The sequence below is a fragment of the Phascolarctos cinereus genome, unplaced genomic scaffold (assembly GCF_003287225.1).
Source record: "Phascolarctos cinereus isolate Bilbo 61053 unplaced genomic scaffold, phaCin_HiC Scaffold_3;HRSCAF=262, whole genome shotgun sequence".
Classification (NCBI taxonomy): Eukaryota; Metazoa; Chordata; class Mammalia; order Diprotodontia; family Phascolarctidae; genus Phascolarctos; species Phascolarctos cinereus.
Window position 1 is genome coordinate 171,828,120 of NW_027555736.1, and position 21,447 is coordinate 171,849,566.

Genomic DNA, 21,447 nt, shown 5'->3' on the forward strand with positions numbered 1-21,447 from the left:
ACACTGACTCAAGGTACTACAAATACTCTATAGAACACATCATTCCATCTGCTTTGCCTTTGAAGTTTTAATAACAATCACACGTTGTCTTTAATCTGCTCCAACAAAGCCTGAATATTTACCATATCACATTTATATAAATGAAGAATTCTTTGCCAAAGACCTGCCTTGCTAATCTGGAGGAAACGTTTGCCAGGGGAAGGGCAACAGTATTTTTAAAAGTGATTTTGTGATGTTGATGGTGAATATGGGGCAAGCCATTTATGGTATGCTGAACTATAAGAATATGCTAACTAGAAGTACTATAAAATATGTTGGCAAGAAGGAATAATCCTCTCTGATGAAGCAGGATAAATTCTCCCTGAGCTAAGAACTGAATCTTTGCTCCTCACAAATCAGTTTCCAAACAATCAATACCTCAATCAACCAGTGAACCAACAAGTTTCTCTATTGCATTATAGAGGTCCTGCTCCTTGTGAAACTAGCATTATAGAGTTCATGACAAATCTTAGATATTGTTTAAATGAATTCAGTTTAGTCTGCTTGGTTTATCAAGACTCTTTTACTGCTTCTTGGAGTAAAGAAACTCTGAATTCAATACAATACTTACTCAGCTCAACTTTTACAAAGGTACCACTTCCAAAAATCAGCTCTCTTGCATTCATGTTCACACAGTGATCCATAACTCAACAAAAACCAATAGCTGCCTCATTTTCGAACACAATGATTCTCCTAGGAGCTCCCTAGCTGATAGCATCTGATATAACATTAGGCACCTATCTCTGCAGATTCATTAAAATGTGGAATTCACAGAGATCTTGGAGTGAAAGAAATGACCCAGGGTCAATTACAATTCACCCATACTTCTGCCTCCACATAAGACTTTTCCTAAACTACCTTAGATAGAGACATTCTTAGGGGTATCAGGATAAAAGATAATATAACTTCTCTTAGTTATCTGTGTTAGTTCATATTCCTGGAAGTTCTTTCTTCTAAGTTAAATTCTTTGTGAGGTCAAAGCCTATTTCAGCTTGCTCATCATCTTGTTGAATAGCCTTAAAGATGACTTAAAATAAAAAAAAAATTGGAATTCTCTCAGATCATTGGTGACATTCTTTTCCTTACACACTCACTTTCTGTTTCATGATACTTTGAAAGATCTGTAATCAAATTGGTATGGGAACTCCTTTCGCTAATGTAGGTTACAATTCTCCTATGTCTTAGTACCATGAACTGTTATAGAGAAAAAAAAAATCACTTACTGGCCAAACCTCTGGTTGGTCAAACTCTCTAAACTTAGTAAGGGTGGTTCTTGGACAAGTGGTGCATTGTCTGTTATTAGGGCCATACTTAAAGCCTTTTTAATTTGGGAGGCTCAAAATCTTGGATCTTGCTGTGATCAAGTCCCTTCCCCCTTCTGAACCAATTTTCGTTATGTATGAGATGAAGAGATCCCTCCCTTAACTCATTTGGATAATTTCTGGGACAGACTAGGAGACTAGATATGGAAACACTTTCGTTCCCTAACAATGTTCCCTAATATGTGATGGGATGTATTCCACTGATAGTTGTCTTAGAACTAAGATAACTTGTCATGCCATAATAAGGCATAAAATCAGGATTTTAGTGGAAAGCCTTCTCTATGTTGCTATCATATTTATATACACTCACACATTCATGCTGATCACATCAACTCATATTTCCATGTGTGAGTGTCTCTCTCTCTCTCTCTCTCTCTCTCTCTCTCTCTCTCTCTCTCTCTCTCTCAGGAACTTTACAGATAGCATCTCATTAATCTTCACAATATCCCTGTGAGGCGGGGAGAATGCAGGCAGCTACAATTGTTTCCACTGCATAAATTGGGAAAAATGAGGCCAAGGAAAGATTAAGCAGGGTGATGATGACAGATGCTGCAGCTTGGCACAAAGAACATCATTTAAAAGTTAGGAAACTTGGGTCCTGCTGACTTTGATAAAGCCCCTTCAACCCTCTGAATCAATTTTTGCATGTAGGAGATGAAGAGATCCCTCTCTTAACTCATTCTCATACTTTCTGGGACAATCAGAGGAAAGATTAGGAGATATAGAATCACTTTTGTTCCCTAATAACAAAGACTAGAAATTACATTGAAATGTCATTAGATGGTTTTCTCATTGGTAAAATTGGGATAATAACAGCACCTACCTTACAGAATTGATGGGAAGATTAACTGAGATAACATACATAAAATGTTTTGCAAGCTTGATAGTTACATACATGCTATTACTATTTTTATCACTACTATTACTACTAAATTTAATAAGAATAAATGTAAAAAAGTCTCCCTAGAAATAGTGTAGTCAAATAATATTTGCCAATATATCATATGTAAGTACATGTATTCATAAGACAACATTAAATGTCATTATTGAGGAAAGATAGCACAGAATAAACTAGGTCAACAAAATAGTCATAACATCGACAATCTGACTCCTCTTCTTATGTTAGAAAGAGAACTGTGGCTTTCCCTCCATTACTTACTGGGTTTTATTATCACTCTGGTTCCTTTTCCAAAATTCAGCTCATTTGTCCCACTGTTGACACAGTGATCTATGGCCCAACAAAAACCTCCAAGAAGGTATGACATGAGTAGACTTTGAGAAGCAGTCAGCTGCCACAGTGCAGGAGGGGGTGCTTTTTAGGCTACCCGTAGCCTCAAGTACTATGCATGTTTTAGCCTGATATGTCTAATATCCCCAAATAATCCCACAGCTCTGTGCTTCAGAATTGTGGACACTCTAGTTTCTTAGAGCCCTACCTGTGTGTGGAAGCTTACTGGGCAAAGAAAGAATAAACTCTTCCTGGAGACTGGGGATTTAGAGGACACTGAGAGGCATTCCTAATAAACAAAGACTTGCTTTAAGATGTGAAATGCTTGGAGGAAAGCTAAAGGTACAGCCCGCTCAACATCAGTAGCCACATAGTGGGCTAGCCTCATTTTGGACACCGGGCCGCTAGGTCTGGGTCTTGGTTTCCTCATGGGAATTCTCTATGCGGGTAGATGACCATGTGACGCTGTTGGAGGGTGATCGACTGAAGCTGGCTCAGCAGCAGGCAGCCTTGCTGATGTAACAGGAGGAGCGGGCCAAGCAGGAACAGGAACAGCAGCAGGAGATGGCCAAGATGGGTTCCACCGTCCCTCGGCCCCCACAAGACGTGGGCCCTATTGGGGCTCGAGTTCCATCTCCCCCACCCCTTGGAGTCCCTCCTGGGGCTCCAGGCCCTCATCCTCAGGGCCCCCCACCTCCTCCAGGAGAAGAAAACTGAGAGTCGGATGACCCCAGTGTGGGTCCCAAGATCCCCAGGCCCTACAGAAGATTCTGCAGCTGAAGGAGATTCGACAGAAAGAGCTCACATCAGTGCACGATGAAGAGGACATGGAGACAGACACAAGATCATCCCTAGAGGTCTCGGCTTGGAGACGAGGAAGACACAGCATCTTTATCTAAGAAGGAGAAAAACCGAAAGCGAAGGAACCACAAGACAAAGAGGCCCCAGCGTTGGGCATCAAATGGAGCCACGGCCTCTGGGAGTCCAGGGGGCCGTGAGAAAGAGATGTGGCCTGGCGGCACAGACTTGCCTGAGTAGAGATTGAGCATGTGACTGAGGGGCCTGAGATCCATGAACTCAACTTTGTCTTCCTTAAAAGGATTTTTGAAGCTTTCAAGCTGGCTGATGACTTGAAGAAAGAGAAGGAGCTAGAGAAATAATTAGACAAATAGCCCCCGAGAAGAAGGGCTTCGAGGAGGGGCGCAAAAACAGTGAGGCTGACAGCAGTGATGATGAGCAGGAGAAAACACCTGAGGCTCCCAAACTCTCCAAGAAGAAATTGCGTAGGATGAACCGCTTGCCTGTGGCTGAACTGAAACTGCTGGTGGCCTGGCCAGATGTGGTGGAAATGCAGAATTGGACAGCCCAGGACCCCAAGCTTTTGGTGCACCTGGAGGCCACAAGGAACTCAGTGCCAGTTCCCCGCCACTGGTGCTTTAAGCGCAAATACCTGCAGGGCAAAGAGTGGGATTGAGAAGCTACCTTTCGCATTGCCGGACTTTATCAAACGAATGGGAATTCAAGAGATGAGTGAAGCTCTACAGGAGAAGGAAGAACAGAAAGCCATGAAGTCAAAAATGTGAGAGAAGGTTCGACCCAAGATGGAGAAGATTGGCATTGACTACCAGAAACTATAGATGCCTTCTTCAAGTGGCAGACCAAGCCAAAGCTGATGATCCATGGGGACCTTTACTATGAGGGGAAAGAGTTTGAGACTCGGTTGAAGGAGAAGAAGCCAGGAGATTTGTCTGATGAGTTGAGGATTTCAGTGGGGATGCCAGTTGGACCAAGCACACAAAATTCCTCCCCTGTGGCTGATTGCTATGCAGCAATATGGACCTCCCCCTTCCTACCCCAACCTGAAGATCCATGGACTGAATTCTTCCATTCCTGAGAGCTGTTCCTTTGGTTACCATGAGGGGGCTATGGGTGAGACTGGGAAACCTCTCTATGGAGATGTGTTTGGAACCAATGCAGCAGAATTCCAGACTAAGATAGAGGAAGAAGAGATTGATGAGAAACCCTGGGGGGAACTGGAGGAGGAAGAAGAGAGTGATGAAGATAAACCTGATGAAACAGGCCTCATTACCCCTGCTGACACTGGTCTCATCACCCCTGAAGTCTTTTGTCAGTCCCAGCTGGGATGGAGACACCTCAACCCATTGAAATAAGAGAAAAGAAGATTGAAGAGGCTATGGATGGCAGTGAGACCACTCAGCTGTTTAATGTGCTGCCTGAGAAGAGAACAATCACTGTGGGAGGTGCCATGATGGGTTCCAGCCATATTTATGACATGTCTAGGGTGATGAGCTGGAAAGGCCCAGCTCCTGAACTGCATGGGTAGAAGTGGCCTTAGATCCAGAGGAATTGGAGCTGGATCTCATGGCTATGACCCAGAAATATGAGGAGCACATGTGGGAGTAGCAGGACCAGGTGGAGAAGGAGGACTTCAGTGACATGGTGACCCAACATGCCGCCAGGCAGAAGCAAAAGAAACAGAGGGCTCGGCCTCAGGACAGCCATGGGGGGGGGAGTGGGGGTAGCGTAAGAAATACAAAGAATTCAAGTTTTAACCTTGAAGACATCTGGCTCACCTTTCTACCTAACTTGGACCCTGCATTTGGTTCCCGGGGCCCAGATCCCTCAAGATTCCAAGGACTCTTGTTCATTTCCACGTTTTTATTTCAGACTTGTTTTGTAAATAAAGCTCTTTCCCCCCACAGGGAAAGGATGAAGAAAAGTTACCTTGTGAGATTATTCTCTCATGTTATCTTGCCCAATCTTAAAAGTTAGGTCTACATTTTTAGCAATTGGCAATCGTGGAAGGAAACGTTCTACTGAACAAATTGTGATGGATAATAATAATTATAATAATCATAATGATACCAACAATAATAATAGCTTTCATTTAGTTACTTCAGTTACTTCTATAAGGCTCATGAAGTGCTTTGACATACATTTTCTTATCTGATCTAGTGACACTGCCCTTCTTGCTGTTTCTTGCACACTATATTTCTTGACTCTAAACTTTTTTTTGCCTGGCTGTTCCCCATGCCTAGAATGCTTTCCCTCCTCAGCTTTGCCTCCTGGCTTCCTTCAAATCTCAGCCAAAGTCCCATCTTTTCCAACAGGCCTTACCTGATCCCCCTTACTGATAGTGTCTTCACTCTGTTGATTATTTCCAATTTATCTTTGTACGTAGATGTTTGCATGTTGTTCCCCCCCCCCCCATTAGATTGTTTGCTCCTTAAGACCTATTTGCCATTCTTTATCTTCAGTGTTATCATAGTGCCTGGCACCTAGTAGGTACTTAATAAATGGCAGTTGACTGACTGACTCTCACAATGACTCTGTATGATAAGCACTCTAGGTTATTATCCCTATTTTTAAAGATGAGTTGAGGCTCAGAGAGGTTAAGTTATTTGCCCAAGCTCACACAGTAAGTTTCAGAAGCAGGATCCAAATTTGGTCCCTCTTGACTCCAAGTTGAGAATTCTTTTCACTATATACTACACTGCTTCTCACTAGGCTTCTGAAAGGCTCCTTCCCCATTCCAGAATTTCAGAGTTGGAAACAACAGAACAATGGAAGTTATTTAGTCTGGTCCATAATTTGGAACAGGAATCTTTTTTATGCTATCCTCCATAAATGGTCATTCATCCTCTTGCTTGAAAATTTCCAGTAATAGAGAACTCAACATGTCTCAAGGTAACCTCTTTAACTCTGCACTGCTAATTTAATTGTTAGGAGCTTTCCCCCTTATATCAAACCCCAAACTGCCTCCCTATAGTTTCCACTAATTGCTCCTAGTTCTATCCTCTGGGGTCAAGCAGAACAGAATAAAGGTTCTGCTCCAGCAGGTTTCCAGTTTCCTTTCCTCCCCCCACCCACTCTGCCACGCTATGGCAGAATGAAGCCACCTCCGTGCACTTCTTAACTTTAGACCATTCCCATTGACTTCTCATGTACATCACTTTGTCCACTCTTTCTTTAACTACTCCAACTAGATGGGGGAGAGGGTTCCTAGGGAAGGGAATTCTATTGATTACCCTGGTCACCTGTTTCTCTATTTCGTTCTCATCCCTCCTCCCATCTATAGTTGAATTGATTTATTTCTCTTTTCAATTGCTCTTTAGTAATATATTGTTGTTTCTGGGTTAGCACATAACTCACCTGACTGTACTACCAACTGGGTTCCTCTTCCAAAGAACAGCCTTCCAATGGATGACCCCCTATTGACACAGTGCTTGGCCACTTTACATGAACTTTGTCTTTCTGACATCTCTCTTGCTTTGCAGTAGAGCACTGAAAATTTAGCCTCTCCTTTCTTGAATGCAATTCTTACCCCTTGAGACTCCAGAGGAGTCTAAGTGGGGTATTTACCAACACATAAATTTAATCAAGTGGTCATTGATAACAATTCACCTCTTCCCCCTCTCTGTCCCTGCCCTGTTTCCTAGCTTCTCAGCATCAGATTCTTCTCTTATCAGAAAGGTCCTTTTGAATAACTTTGGATTGGAGGTAGTTGGATGTAAGTTGGTGCCTTAACATTTTTTCTCAGTACAAAAGGCTATTTCACTTACTTGGATTTAGTTTTTTGTTCTTTTTCCAAAGTTGGTCTTTTGAAAGCCTGATGCATCACTCATACAATAGGTATATCCTTTGCAGAATCCTCCCTCTTTCCCCATTTTATTCCTATCCTTATTTCCATTAATTCACTACAATTCTCTCTCTTCTGACATCTCCTTTTATTTCCCCTATGCTACTGTACTGTGAAATTATTTACCATCAACTTCTTGCATAAACACCCCATCAAGCAGACTTTAGTTTGACAAATCCAATTTTTTTGATGATCAAAATAGAAAACAGACTATCAGGCAGAAAAGCTAGGTTTGTGCTCATCTCTTATATCCTCTAGACTTGCATCATCAAAATCATTGCATTTTGAGTGGTCCTTAGAGCTCTTTTAGTTTAACCTCCCACAAAGTACAGAAATCTCGTCTGTGGTCTCCCTGACAGACAGTCCATCCAACCTCTGCTTGAATACCCCCAGTGATTGGGAGCTGTCTCACAAGTCAGCCTATTTCATTGCTAGATAGCTCTGATTGTAAGAAAGTACCTTTTATTTTGGGCTAAAATCTGTTTCCTTGTAACTTTTACCCTTTGGACCTAGTTTTGCCTCCTGGAGAAACATTTTCTAGCTGTGCTGTCTTGGGTAATTAATGTAACTTCTCAGAACCTCCTTATCCTCACCTGTAGAATGAAGGGATTGGTTGACAATGACCTCTAGGATCCTTTTCAATTGAAAGAAGTCTATGGGTCTATGATTCATGTCTCCCCCCAGTCTAAGCACAAGGGCTTGGTATAATGTCAAATACCAAATGGCCTTTAAAAAGTTCAATTTTTATCTAATCAAGAACATTTATGCCCTCAACAAACATATCACTCTGAAGGTAAAGCTGGGCAGGAAAACAATTAGCAGATGAGGGAGGGGGCAAAGGGAGGCAGAGAAAGATGATTATGGCCCTGAAGGGAAAAAAAAGTCACCATGAAAAATTTCTGAAATTTAGTTATTGGCTGTTTTTCATTTGCTTTGTGAATTCAACCCTCAGAAGCTTCAACCATAAATCCCCCTCTCAGTTCAAAATGATTTTGGCTTTTCTTTTAATGCTCACTTGGTCTTACTGTCACCCTGGTTCCTGCTCCAATGGACAAGCTTGTTGTCCTAGAAGCCACAGTGTTGTACCTTTCTATACAAATTCAATGAAGGATAAGAGACATATGTAGTCTTCTCTGTCCCTTTCATATACAGGTCTAAGTGCCTAGTTTGGACAATTTCCCTCCCTGAAATGTCAAAGAGTTTTTAGATGCTCGAATCAAGTCCAAAGCCTTCTATTATGAACTCAAGCAAGTAGTGGTAGGGATATGGGAATGCTCCTTTGCATGGGGCACCATACTAAAGAAAGTGTGGCAGTTTGAGGATGCAACCTGGGAAAAGTTTCTACAAGCTGTCAGATACTCTGCTGGAGACATATTAGTGACATTATAGCATAGATCTGAAACTACTGAAGAGAAAGACTCCCATCTAAATGAATACAGGGAGGATAGAAGAATATGGTTCAACTTTTCCTTTTGTATACTTTTGTATACTTACTTGGCTTCTCATGGAGTTTTGTCCCAGACCCAAAGTAGAGTTCGGAGTTTTGTATACACCATGTTTACCACCACTACAAAAACCTCACAAAACTTTCTAAGTGACAGGCACATCCCCCTCCTAGGCTGTTCAGCTGGTCATGCTGTTAAGGACTTCCCAGGTCCAGACTAATCTGATCCTACCAGCTCTTTGCAGTTCCCCTGGAAAACCTGAGAACCAAGGTGAGGAATGAACTGAGAAGACACATTCATTATCACAGACAAGAGAGATAAGGGCAACTGATTTTCTTCAGTGGTTCTATTGATTTCTTTCCCTTTATTTGCTGCTTGGATTAATTCTCTTTTCTGTGCTGCATGTACTGAGTATTTGAAATGAGATACTGCATGCAAACTCATTTATGCCTTTTTCCTTAATTGCAGATGAAAACATCAACACCACTGTGAGGGTTAAGAAAGACCCTGCTTACTTCCAGGGTATCAATCAAATTCTTCTGTCCCTACTGTTAGTTCCATATTGTATCTTGACAGTTGAATTGTGACCACTGCCAATCAGTTCCATGAATTACATCCTACTATACATTAAATATTGATTTTCATCCTATCTTTCCAACATTAGAAGATAACTACATATTATTTACCATGGCACTTGTATCATGTAAGTCCATTCACCGTATCCTGATGCTGGCCACTGACCTCAGGACAAAAGTCAGTTTATGACTCCCTCTCTCTGTTTGTATATTTCCTGTATATACCAAGAAGACTATGGTGTCAAAGGTAATTTGCAAGTCTAGATGAAACATTATTTATAGATGAAATAATTTGTTGACAATTTCAAGAGAAAAGAAGCAACTTCACTGTCGGCTGTTATACCACTAGGATTTAAAGGGCTCTCTACTGATGAGCAAAGTTACGAAAAATAAAATAAGAGGTGACTTCAGCCTAAGCAAAGTAAATGCAAGTTTCCCTGCCATTTTGGTGGACCAATGATCTATTCCTACTTGCAGAAATTATGAGCTATATGTTATGAGAATACTTAGCTCAAAGGGTACTGGAAAGCTATAGAAACAAGGCCTAGTTAAAATGTATCACATGGATACCTCCCTGTTTAAAGTAGACTTGAGAATTAAGAATCACCACATCTGGTCATTTAGGCTGACTTTAAGCTCTTTCCTTACAAAACCATCTTGTTTCATTTGGTGTAATTCCTTTAGAAACAGCACAAGAAGCAGAGACTTCCTCCAGGGCACTGTCATAGTTATACAACAGTTTTCAATTCAGGAAGGTTTACTTCCCCCCCACAACTCAACTCAATGAGACCCTTTCTTTGGTATTCCTATAAATGTTCCCTTTGTCTTTGCTAAATTATTTTCTTCCCATTTTCTTTTCTCAAATACTTACTGACAGTAAGTGACACCTCCCCCACACCCTTAAAAACATATATTATACATTTGGAAATGTAATTCCTATACCGATCCTTTTAAAGTTATTTTTCTTTTTGGTTACAGAGGCTTACCGAGTACAAGAGTAATTGGCACATGGATCTAAAGGTGAATTTCTAACCCTGGATAGATCCTTCCTCTATGACAACAGCAACGACACTACCACCCTCTAGATCATACAGGCTAGGTGAGCATAGCAAAGAGAGGAGCCATGGTCCCATGCTTTAGGACCATGTAGCCATATAATCCAGACGTGATCCTAGTTAACTACAAGTTGGATGTCTATGAAACTCCAATTTACAGGTTAATAGCTTACCTAATATCCAAGACATACATTGCAGACCTGGCATTAGAATCTCTACTTCTTGGGAGCATATCTTTGCTTCCTACCTCCAACCACTTAAGATTGAGTTCTACAACAAGCTCATTTCATGTCTCCGTGCATATAGGCAGCCAGGCAGAAGAGCTGCTCTCTTATTCAGATGTTGAAAAGACATGGATGGGGTTTATTTAATTAGGATCCCAAGAGAACCAGATGGGGAATTGTTTTTAAATGTCATTGGCATCACTTACACGGTTAGACAGTCAGCTTAGTTCCCAGCCCAAAGATCAGGATCTGGGATATGTCACCAAGAGGCACAGTGATTTAGTAAACTGTAGAAACCCTTCAGTCTTTTGGGCTAGGTCTGCAGGACTCACAGTGAAGTATAGAGTTGGCAACTCTCTAGCTAATTTGATTTATGAAAGCCCATTGGACTGGTTTGGTGTTGATCAAGACAGTTCTTGGTTAATCCGATTTTTGTCGGATGATTTTCAGTTCCCTTTAGATTGTACATTTCACCTAATACCAAGGTGGCTTGGCTGCTAAATTTTGAAATGTTCAGGGAAATTAATTTATGATGGTCCCCAACACCAGTGAGCAGTAAGGATGATAAAAAGAAAGCCCCTGATTGGGAATGGTATGGGGATGGACATCATAACATTCTGTGATCTGGGAGGCCACATGGGAATCCTTCATGGGTGGGATTCATGGTTTAGGAGGGACAGATGTACCACCAGCAGATGTTTTGACATTTGGGTCAGAAAGAATGCATGATGAGACTCTCTCAGGATTTGTGCTTGAAGCCTCAGGGATTCAAAAGCTCCCACTGTGCTCATGAATATGCTTTTATTTCTTTCACATGTATCCTGGTCTCCTGGATGTTATTTATTTACAATGTACTATATTTGCTTCAATCAGAGCCTGTGTCCCTGTGTCTCTGGTCAAAGAGAGATGATGACTTAGAGAATTTGTTAGGGCCTCAAAACTCTATTCGCTCCTATCACAACTAAATATTTGGCTTAGCCCACAACAAGGAAACCTACCCTACCCACTGGGAAGCCTTTATGAGACCTTTTTGTCTCCCAAGAAATAAATTGGAAGAAATAGCCACAGAGTTCTCTGAAACACTTTTATATGATCTGGAAGATGTCAGATCCTAACCAAGAGGGATTCCAACATCAGTAAATAATGTTTGCAACTCACTCATCAAAACTAATATTCTCAAGCTACAGGGTGTAATTGTGTAGTGACCAGCACTGGCATTGCTTTATCTAGGGATAAGTTTGTCTACTTACTGGGAATCACAGATAACTTGGTTCCACCTCCAAAGACAATTGAGTTTGCTGTATTAGAATTCACACCGTGCTACATGTCCTGTCAAAAACACATCCAAGCTGCCTGAATGCCTTTCTAATCTTCCACATGCAAAACCCACTGTTTCTCTCCCCCACACTGCAGAGTGACTCATGGCTGCACTCTTTCCTGTGGATTGGTTTCTCCTTTATCCAGGCAATAAGGAGCTAGACACAGAGGGACTGACAAGGAGGAATGAGGATTCCTATTTGGGCGTAGATATTACCACTGAGTCAAATAGCTTCTAACCTAACTTGACATTTCAGCTGAGTGGCTTGTGATACCACTACCCAGGTAAATGGTTGTCTTACTATCAGAACCTCACAATTTTAGCTCAAAATACTTGCTATATTTGAGGTTAGAATCCAAGGACAGGTGACTTACCTGGGAGGATTTGAGGTTGGGTTCCCATCCCAAATAGAAACTTCCCCCAGCTTTTACACTGTGGCAAAAAATCCTCCCCTAAATGGCTTTTCCAGAGAAGACATTTGCTAAATGAAGACAAACTGTTCAGGAGAAACAGTCTTGCTGTAACTAGAAGATATGAAGCCTAAGAAGGTTCTCTCCCTGTGGCCCTCTCCTTCCCTTTTCCTCTGCATCCCAATTTCTCTTCTTCTGAGATTCTAGGGATGATATGAACAGAGCAATGCAGTTCACCGACATTAGAGCCAGTGAAACCTTCTAAGTTTATGAAGCCCATCACATCTCTGGGATGATGAAAACTCACTACCACCTAATAGTTTTTCTATTCCCAGTTCTAGGTCTGAAGATTTTTAGTAATTCACACTCATATGGTAACTGATTTATTGCTGTATATCCATTTAAAAAGGAGTTTCAGGACCTCTGGGTTCTGTCCCAGTTAGACTTTAGCTCTCTTCACTTTTCTGACTCGACTTTCCCATCTATAAGATTGATCTAATTGTATGGGAATCTCCCTCTAACATTATTTGCTAGGTTTTTATAAATTAGGTATTTGGCAAATCTAAGCCAGTTTGGGTGCTAAAATGCCAGGGAGACTTTGCTCTAGGGTGGTTTCTTTGTAATATGTATAAGACAACTCCATAGCAAAAACCCTGAGGATGAATTTAGAGAGAAGTAACTTTTTCCTTTCTTTCTGATAATGCTTCTTTAAGGATGCCTGAGATGGGAGGTAAGGATCAGTGGCTGGTTTAGATGTTTGCTCAGACCTCCTTTCAGTCTGAAGAGTCTCTGATTCTCTGGGATCTGGGGGAGGGAGAGAGGACCCTGAAAGATGCTAGTGCTGTACATACCTGGGATTGTTATTATTCAGTGCACAATTCAAATTATATGCAACTTACTTGGTTTGACGAGCAGCTTTGTTCCTTTCCCAAAGGTAGAGAAGCCTTGATTTCTCACACAGTGATTATCCCTACATCAAAAACCTGCCCAGCTCCAGTTCATACAAACCTACTTGCCCTCACAGGCTCATCTTCCTTGGGGAAAATCTTTATTTTCCCTCATGTTATTCATATGGATCAGTGAATTCTCTTCCTTTACAAATACCTCTCCAAAATGCATCTTCCTTTGCCTCTGGTTCTCAATTGGTCTCACATTCTTAATTTCTGTGCTCTCTTTTCTTTGATCAGTATCTCCCTATTTCCCTCTCCCATGTTACAAAGCCCTGGCTAGCAGAAAGTCCCTTCCAGCCACTTTCATGGCAAGCTTTTGCTAGCAGTCTAGGTAATGACACACATCCCTACTCTTCTCCTTTAGGATTTAACTCTACTTACTAGGTGTCACTGACAATCTGGTTACAGGCCTGAGAATCAGCCTCCACCTACTGCCACTTACACAATGCTTGTAAAAAACACCCTAGAGCTGCCTTTCCTTAGGGCATGACTCAGAATTAGTAGTTTGGACTGGAGGAGGAAAACTCAACCTGGCAGTTCTTGGACATAGTACTGAAAACAAGTTGGGGACTGAACAACATAATAGTAAAAAAAAATTTTAAAAAGTAAAGTAATGATAAATATCTGCAAAACTCAATGGAGTAAACCTCTGTGTCTCGGGGGACTCAGCCCTTTATCTAGTGAGCTAGCATCTTTTCAGAGAAAGAGTCTTCTGAGTCAGAAAAGAGACTTAAGAAGTTCTCTCTCTCTCTCTCTCTCTCTCTCTCTCTCTCTCTCTCTCTCTCTCTCTCTCTCTCTCCTTCTGCCCGAAGGCAGCGCTGCATTTCAGTCGTCTTTGACAGATGGGTGTCTGTCTTTCTAAAACCTTTAGAGAAGGAATTTCTATCTACAGCCTCCCTAGATAGCACATTTTCATATTTAAAAATCTCTTCAGAAGGGCAGCTCACTTAACTCCCTTCTTTCAGTCCTTTTTTGCCTGTCTCCACAAAGTTGGAGATCTGTGTCTTGACAATTTCTGTTTAAGATAACAAGGAGCAGATGTGGGTATACATGTGTATGTGTGTATGTACACACACACACACACACACACATATACACACACATATTTTAAAAAACACTTCATACTTTTTTTCCCCCAACATCTTCCTTATCAATGTTTCTTAGCATTCTAAAGACTTCTCAAATAACAGAAGAAATAAAACATGTGGTTCTGTCAATGAGGACCAGATGCATCAAATGATACAGTTTGGTCCTTTGAGGTAGTCTTCAATTCTGGTCTTTCTATTCATGATCACTATTTCCTCAGGCAGGCTGCCTTTTCCATCTCATTATGTACCCCCTCCTTCTTTCTTTGTTTTCCCTAGTATGACACTCAGAAGTCCAGTTCCCTTTGGAAAAGGCTGAAAAAGCCTGGGGAGAAGTCACCATGTGGGTCAGGCTGTTAACTGGGCAGTACGATGGGTACAAAGGTTTGCTCAATACTCTTTCCATAATTGTGACCTGGGTTCCATCTCCAAAGGCAAATCTGAAGCTATAGGCATAAATGCTGTAGTCACAAGACCCTTTATAGAAACTTGATGGCTCGTGATACCTGGATGATTCAGTCTCCAAATCAGCCAGAATTATACCTCTCTTCACTTAGAATTCATTCCAAATGCCATGGGAGAATTTTCATGTTGCAGATTGACATGAAGTATTTTCCCTTCTCTTCCTCCCAACACTTTTCCTGATGCTTGACTCAATTTTTCTATAAAGAAAACTAGGGGGAAATCAACCTGTAATGCAGAACATTATTTTACCATTTAGGTAGTAGAACCCTTTAGGCCATGGAAAACTCCAAATTCCTTAGCAAGACCCTTATCTGGCTGCTCAGGCTCCAGCCCTCAGATCATATCTCTGGAAACCTCCAAATTCCTTAGCAAGACCCTTATCTGGCTGCTCAGGCCACAGCCCTCAGATCATATCTCTGGAAGCCTCCATTGTGAGAAAGTTTGCAGAGCATTATCATATCTACACAGAGGGAGAAGGGTGTCCTTGACCAGCCCCCCAAAAAACCTCTTCCTCTTGCCAGACTTCAAAGATCCATCCCCTTCCCTGTCCTGTATACTCCCTATATAAACCCTAGCTCGACGCCGCCGATGGGTGCTGCTTGATTTGGATGTGAATATCCCTGGCAGCCACGCGCTAATAAAGTCCACAATTTAAAATTAGCTTGGGTGGTCAACTTGCTCATTTCTCGGCATAACAAACCAATCAACATTTATTAAGTCCTACTACATGCCACATACTGTGCTATGTACTAGGAATATAAAAAGAGGCAAAGGATAGTCCCTGTCCTCAAGGAGCTTAAAAGACCTGGTCTTTGTTGTAAAGTCTAAAGTTATTCGGGGCTAGAGAATTTCCATCTATGGAAAATTTGATTTCAGAACCCATGTAGACAATCCCTTTAGAGATGGATTTTCATTTTATAGATGAGAAAACTGAGTCCTAGAAAATTCAGGTAACTTTTTTAGATTTGTTACCTGCTATTTACAGGTAAATAGCAGAGTTGAGATTTGAACCCAGGTCCTTGGATTCCAGATCCATTGTGATCTTTAGGTAAAGTAGACTTAGAATGCTGAAGCTCACATAGAAATTTGGTTCTCATCTAAAAGCACAAAGTTTCCTTAGTCCTTTTAAATCAAGAAATTAAATTACCAAAGGAGAGATTACAATTAGAAGAAAGCACTTCCTGATAGGAAGGGTTGTTAAATGCTAGAATGCAATATGGAGAGAAGCTTGGGAATTTCTTTCCTGGGACTACTCTTTCTGAACCAGAAAAACCCTTGTTTGGTTCAGATGATTTAGTTGAAGTCTGTCTATAGGGAAGGAAAGATTCAGAAAGATCCACCTCATAGGATTGTTATAAGGAAAATGCTTTGTAAACCTCATGGCATTATACAAATATGAGATATTAGTAGTAGTAATGATGATAATATATAACAAGACCTCTGGAGGTCCTTTCTAGTCTGACAATTTGGTGATTTCCCTGGTGCCTTTTTATTCCTGTCTTTCTTTGGAAGTTGTGTGTACAATCCAGTGCCCCCACAACATGAGAATGAGCATGTGAGAGAGTGTATCTGGCTCATCATAAGAAAGGGAAGAGAAACCACATAGGATTGGCTTTTGGAAGGAATAGTAACAAAGAACTCAAGCAGATGCACAAGATTAAAGTATTTTTAGGCAAATGCTTTGAGTGATTGCCCAGACCAGTCTAGCTAAAGAAGAACAGAACTTACTTGCTTTCACAGTGAGCTTTGTTCCAGCCCCAAAGGTTAATATGTCCCCGCCAGAACTACACAGTAGTCAGTATCATTGCAATAACCTTGATTGGAGTCCTTTGGGGAGACAGGTAGAGGTGGAACTGGAGGTGGGGGGTGCAGTGGGGAGGGTTGATGGGAAGGGGAGAAAATAAAAGCCGAATGACTGCTGATGGCCAAAACAACCTCCTAGTAATTAGCTTAGAATGGGTAATGAATACTAATAACTTAACAATTTCCCAGCTTGATTATATTTGTCTCTGAAAGAACAGGGCTTGGTGGAGGCTGAACCTTTCTGGAATCAAGTGAAAGAAGTTACTGATCTGTTTGTGGTGCTTCATCATAAGTGCCTGCTATTTTTATCTAATTTCTATCTATTTCTACCTAATTTCTGCCTATCTGCCTGCCCCCCCCCCCCTTGTTGCATATATTTTCTTTGCTAGATTGCATAGATATTAAAAGCTCAACTATAATGCCCCTGGGGATACGTGCATTAATAACCTTGTTTTCCGACTGGTGTCACGAACCACCCAACACAAACCAAGCAAAGAAAACACCACCTGTGTTTTGACAGCTTCTGCATGATGGAAGATGGGCTTCTTGGGAGGAATAATTAGCTGGAAAGAAGAACTTACTTGGTGTCACTGTGAGTTTGGTACCCTTCCCAAAAGTGCGTTTATAATCTGCAGAGTCAGTACCCACACAGAATTTCCTTACCTTGCAAAAACCTAGCAGGGGCACCGACAGCCTGGCCACCCATACTCAGGCCAGGAGCAGAGGGAGAGAGCTCTCAGAGTCACAAATGCAGCAATAATTGGGTCATAGACAAAATGTTGCTAATGGTGCAGTGGCATGTGACAGAAGACTGCAGTTGAAAGCATCCTGAATTTGGAGGCCGGTGACCTCGGTTTGAATTTTCTCTCTGCTACTTGTTACCTGTGTGACCCAGATCTCAGTTTCTTCTGTAAAATGAGGGAGCTATACTAGGTGATCTCTAATGTAATTTCCAGCTCTAAATCTATGATCCCATGATCTTACGACTGGAGCATAACTTGTGAATTTCCAGCACAGGATTAGAATGTATCACCTCTAAACTCCCTTTCAATTAATTCTCTGATTTCACCTTCCTTCCTTTCTTCCTTTCATCATCTAATCCCTTGCCTCTTATACAAGATGAGTTTTAGGGAAACTCAGAGAGGTTAAATGACTTACCCATAGTAACATGCTAATGGGTGTAAAGACTAGGATTTGAACCTTGGTCTACCTGACACCAAGTCCCTTACTCTATTCTCTACACCACACTACATCTCTAGGCAAGACCATGCCTAAATTAAATGTCTGTCCTGTATTTTTTTAAAAAAACCTTCAGAGAAGTAGAGGACAGTCCCTTTTTAGAGGCTTGTTTTGATGTCATTTGCCCAGCCATGCTATACTCTCTGCCTATTTAGGAATTTCATTTTATATTTAGTTCAAACCCTGCCTTGCTTTCTGTTCTCAGTGGAGAGAGGGACGTGGATTGTCATTTCCTACATGATAAACCTTCACATACTTGGAGTTAGCTTTTAAATCTCCCACAAGTACTAAGGTTCCTGGGCTAATAAATAACACCAGTGACTATTCTCCTCTGTTAAAGGTTCTAGGTCTGATAGGATTTGGGGAAGGGACCTCTAGGTTGGAATTGGCAGACAGAGCTATGTGGGGCTATTTCAGGATTATTTTGAGATTATCTCAAGACTAAAATAAAATGGAGGGTCTGAGGAGGGAGTCAACATCTAACACAGTGACTTGTCCACCATAGATACTCAACATATGTTTATTGATAGGCTTTATAATTGCTTCCAAACAACATGTTACTCTCCTTGTTTGAAACAAACTATGCTATTCTAACCAGAGCTTCTCAGAGGCCCAACTATTCTTCAAAACAACAGAAATAACTCCTTTCCATGGGATTGCCATCCTGAGAAAATGAGCTATTACAGAAGTAACACTAAGGAAGGAAGGAAGGATAGGGGCACTTACTTGGAAACACAACAAGCCTTGTTCCCTTTCCAAAGATAAGTACTTGGGTGCCTGTATTTACACAGTGATTTTTACCACAGCAAAAACCTAGAGAGCCTGGTAATGGTGTTTTTCCTTGGAAACTCCCCAGTACCCTTATTAACTCTGTCCCCAAGGCAGTAACAACTGGATGACATTTTGTGAAACCCTGTAGACTCATAAGCCCTGACTTGGACTGGAAAACATACTACAGGAAGCTCATTTCTGGCCTCACACCGAACTTTGCCCAATGTGACCTCTGAGATAAGGAGGAGAGGCTGATTTTCCAAAATGGAGAATTGGATGTGGAAAAATGACATGAATGGACCAAGAAGGCCCAACAGGAGAAGTTGTTCTTGGCTGATCTATAGGCCTTATTGGCTCTGACATCAAAATGGCCTTCCCATGATATCCCACCCAGTAAGGGAAGAGGGAAAATAAAAAGAGACTGGGGCCAGGATCCATGCAGATTCTGTGCACAAGTTAAATAGTAGTGAATGGAAATTTACTTGGGGATGTAGGATGAGGTAGTGGCCAAGGTTAGGTTGGTACCATTTCCAAAATCAGCTTGGTCAGAGCCAGAAGCTATACTGGCTTTAGGAATGTGTGAGAAACCATGGTGAGGGCTGACCCCAGGGATGAGTTTTAGAGATGAACTTTCTGAACAATGGATTCTGAAAGTTTTAATCTCTCCTGTGCTACATAATGAATCAAAGATACAATTTAATGAGTTAAGGAGAATAACACAATGACCAGATATTTTCTAGTTTGCCTTACAGGGCAAACTGCCATTTGGTGAAATTTTGCCATGTTGCCAAACTGTACGAATTCTGAGAGCTGAGCATGGGACCTATAGGAGGTTTTCCACTAGTTTGGCTTTAAGCAACCTATCCTTCTCAAAAAAAAACACTCAAAAATTAAAAAGAAAAGAAAAAAAATCAATTAAAAAAAGCACAGTCACTTCTTATTGGAACCAAAGGGATAAGCAATCAGTGTTAGGGGAGTATATAAACAGCACTTACTAGGAGAAACTAGAAGCTGGGTTCCTTTCCCAAAGGTCCATCTGTTTGCATTATCACACAGTGATATGACTTACTACAAAAAATGTCAGGTGAGACCTCCCCAGGAAACCAGTGTACCCCTCTGCAAAGATTTCCCCTTCATGGGGCTTTTAGATGCCCACCCTGGTATCCTCTACCATGATGCACATGCTTCATTATCTCCCTAGCTATCTTTATCTTTCCACCTCCCAGTTGTTTTGCTTGAATTTTATGTTGCTATAGCAAATGTACAGCAGGGAAATTGAATGACCTCATCTGACACCAGAGAATGAATAATAAAGCAACAATTCAACAAACTCTTTTCCGATACCAAACAAAATTCTATTATGTTGCTGCCGACTAAAGTGGCTGGGCAGACAGCCGCTGAGATAGAAATCCACTTTCTCTAGAGCCAAGGTGGGAAAGGGGTGGAAATGAGAGTCATCTCCTCCAAGATAAACATCTCCATTTCCTGCTAGCAGAGCTGTGTAAGCTGTTCTTGAACCCAAGACAATTGTATTTCTTAGTTACCTCCATTCTTCTAGCTCTAAGTGTATGATACCATGACCCTTCAGCTACTATTAAAGTAATCATCACCAAGACAAGGAGATTTAGCCTGGACATAATCAATACTTCTTAGACTACGATACCCTGTCAATCATTGTCCTTCACATGCATCCTGGCTGAAAGAGGACTTTTCTCCTTCTTTTAAATTTTAAAAACTTTTATTTTTTAAACTGTGGTCAATTAACATATCTCTAGAATCAAGTCTGGGAATTGGCCCCAGATTCAGTGCTCACAAGGATCATCAAACATCCATAAGAAAGTGTAACATAAGAAGGTAACATTGTGCAGCCACCTCTGTGTCTTCTGGGACAGTGAAAGACCAGCGACAAAAGCCCATTCCTTCTCTCCTGCTGAACCCATCCAGCCCACAAGACATAGCTTTTCATACAGTCATGCAGTGACAATTCAGTACAGGTCCAGCAGTCATTTTGACTAGAGTCTCAATGACCTTCATAGACTTAGAGAGCCAGCTAGTATATGCAGCTCTGTCCTGGCAAAACAACAGCTAAAGGACTCCAAACACACCGCCTTATCCTGAAGGATCTATTGGGTAGGCCATTTCACAGTCTCCTTTCTAAGAGTTTATAGATTTTAATAATCTAGTAACCTTGACAGTTTGCATTTCTTACCTTTGTGCACCTTTCTGGTTCTCAATCTCTGACCCCTCCACTACTAATAAGGGCACTGGCATGTGGGCAGTAGCAGAACTAGTCTAGACTTTCCTGGCTTCCTTCAAGTCCTAACTAAAATCCTATTTTCTATAAGAAGCCTTTCCCCCATTCCCCTTAATGCTAGGACCTTCCCTCTGTAATTATCTTTAGTCTATCATACATACACACATGTGTATTCTTTGTACATAGTTGTTTGCTCATGATCTCCTCCATTAGATTGTGAACTCCTTGGGGGCAGGGACTATCTATCTTTTGTTTTCTTTGTATTCTTGGCAATTAGTACACAAAATAGGCACTTAATAAATGCTTATTGACTGACTGGGCAAAGCCTACACCTGTTGCACCCTTGGCAAGGTCCTTGCTTAATCACTTAGGTGAATCTACAGTAACCACTTTCCCCATTTGGATAGGACCAGCTAGCTCTGCATGGATGGCTTGGGAAAGTTGATGGGAGTCCTTGCCACTCCCAAGCACACAAATGCTGCTAAATCCATTCTTGTCATTTCCCCCCAAGTGCCATTTATCCAGTCTCCCTCCCTTCTACCCACTAACTCCCCCTCTTCCCCTTGCAGGAATTGGTCGTAAGGTAAAAAGCTTGCCATCGTGC

At 41.4% G+C, this 21,447-nt stretch overlaps 1 pseudogene; it reads left to right on the top strand.

Moving 5' to 3' along the window:
• The first annotated feature begins 2,919 nt into the window (after positions 1 to 2,919).
• LOC110220742 (splicing factor 3B subunit 2 pseudogene) lies at positions 2,920 to 5,329 on the top strand (annotated as a pseudogene).
• Positions 5,330 to 21,447: the final 16,118 nt, after the last annotated feature.